Raw genomic sequence first — 2824 nt, 5'->3', positions numbered from 1 at the left:
GCCCATGATTTAAACCTATTACCTGTTATAGTTCAGACCAATCTGAATACTGTATTGTCGTATAGGCCCAGGCCAACCAGGATTTAAACCTATTACCTGTAAAAGTTCAGACCAATCTGAATACTGTATTGTCGTATAGGCCCAGGTTTAAAACCTATTACCTGTTAAAGTTCAGACCAATCTGAATACTTTATTGTCGTATAGGCCCAGGTTTTAAACCTATTACCTGTAATAGTTCAGACCAATCTGAATACTTTATTGTCGTATAGGCCCAGGTTTTAAACCTACTACCTGTAAAAGTTCAGACCAATCTGAATACTGTATTGTCGTATAGGCCCAGGTTTAAAACCTATTACCTGTAAAAGTTCAGACCAATCTGAATACTGTATTGTCGTATAGGCCCAGGTTTAAAACCTATTACCTGTAAAAGTTCAGACCAATCTGAATACTGTATTGTCGTATAGGCCCAGGTTTTAAACCTATTACCTGTAAAAGTTCAGACCAATCTGAATACTGTATTGCCGTATACGCCCAGGTTTAAAACCTATTACCTGTAAAAGTTCAGACCAATCTGAATACTTTATTGTCGTATAGGCCCATGATTTAAACCTATTACCTGTTATAGTTCAGACCAATCTGAATACTGTATTGTCGTATAAGCCCAGGTTTAAAACCTATTACCTGTAATAGTTCAGACCAATCTGAATACTGTATTGCCGTATAGGCCCAGGTTTTAAACCGTTTACCCGTAATAGTTCAGACCAATCTGAATACTTTATTGTCGTATAGGCCCAGGTTTTAAACCTATTACCTGTAATAGTTCAGACCAATCTGAATACTTTATTGTCGTATAGGCCCAGGTTTTAAACCGTTTACCCGTAATAGTTCAGACCAATCGGAGCACTTCGGTGAGTATTCATCGAAAACAACCGGACATTCCACGGCCACTAAACTCCAGCTCCATCACTTAACGGTGGTGCAAAGAAAATGAGCTGTCGACACTTCCATGGTGCAGCTGTGCTCTATGATGACTTCAACACACGTGAATGGGATTTATATTTTATTTGATAAAAAAATAACGGACATATTTCGAAAATCGGTGAATGGGATACCGTGTAAGGACACTTTTACTGCAAGCTGGCTACAATTTCGTTTTAATATTGTGCGAACTGTGCCAGGCTCCAGGAGCTTTTCTCCTGAATCGGACCTGTGCATATTTTTAGATCTGCTAGTCTTTTGAGTACACTTCGTTGCTTACACACACTGTAAGAACATTCTGGTGCATGCAAATATAACTGTTAACTTAGTTTAGTACTTACGTCGGAACACAACAAAACTAAAAAGCACTTCTTAAAAAGGAAACATGCACGTACTAATAAAATTGTTGGCACTGTTACTCTAGTGATGGCGCTGTCGAGTAGTGCTGGCGCTATCGAGTACGTAACATAAAGGTTTTGACTTGTTACACATATACATGTATTTGTTTGCGAGATTAGTGTTCATTGGAGCTTCTATACAGGTTTTGATATAATGAGATAATGAGAACTAGTTACAAATATTTTCAGTTTCGTGTGTAGGATTACTCTCGTTACTGCCTTAATACACCCAATGAAGGGTAAATTATGTAGTTTTGTGTGTAGGATTACTCTCGTTACTGCCATAATACACCCAATGAAGGGTAAATTATGTAGTTTTGTGTGTAGGATTACTCTCGTTACTGCCGTAATACACCCAATGAAGGGTAAATTATGTAGTTTTGTGTGTAGGATTACTCTCGTTACTGCCATAATACACCCAATGAAGGGTAAATTATGTAGTTTTGTGTGTAGGATTACTCTCGTTACTGCCGTAATACACCCAATGAAGGGTAAATTATGTAGTTTTGTGTGTAGGATTACTCTCGTTACTGCCGTAATACACCCAATGAAGGGTAAATTGTGTAGTTTTGTGTGTAGGATTACTCTCGTTACTGCCGTAATACACCCAATGAATGAAGGGTAAATTATGTAGTTTTGTGTGTAGGATTACTCTCGTTACTGCCTTAATACACCTAATGAAGGGTAAATGATGTAATATTGTGTCCACAACTCGTTTCGTCCCCCCAGGGGCGCAACGACTTGCCGGTATACTGTCGTAGTTTTTCATGTTTCTAAAAACAATACTGTCAAAAGTTCCAGCAATCTTTACGCAATAATGGCGGTGCTTCTTGCCAACAACAGTTTGCATATGTTGTAATGGTTATTCCCGAGAAAACGTTTTCACGTGTTGTATATGTACTTTCTAGCTAAATACAAAATTTTAATAAGTGATTAAATTTTAAACTGACTAACTTTGCCAATATCGCTTTAAATAATGCGTGTTCATTATTCACACTTCCACCAAATCTGCACCAGTAATTTCATTTAGAGTTTATTTCATACATTCATATTAATAAAGATGTAAATATTAATATTTATATCAAGTGAAACCTGCAAATTAATCATACATGGCAACCAAATGAAATTTAATGTAATATATATACATACTTGATTTCTTATATATTTCAATATCATTATTTCAGTAATATTAATTTTTTTTATAAAACCATGAACAACAACAACTAACCATTCTTAGTAAATGAGTACATGACAAAACATAAAACTTAAAAAATACCTCCTCGATATATTTTATTTCAATTGTTTATTTTATTAGTCAGCCCTTTCCATCTATTTCTATACAGTCAGCCAACTGACCAGCCTTTTAGTACGTGTTATTGCCAACCAGTTGAAACCGGATTTGCAACCGGAACACCTCGCCATTATCCAACATATTTGACGAAGCTTGC

This window comes from Mya arenaria, chromosome 7, assembly GCF_026914265.1.
Source record: "Mya arenaria isolate MELC-2E11 chromosome 7, ASM2691426v1".
Lineage (NCBI taxonomy): Eukaryota > Metazoa > Mollusca > Bivalvia > Myida > Myidae > Mya > Mya arenaria.
This window is presented reverse-complemented; position numbering follows the sequence as displayed.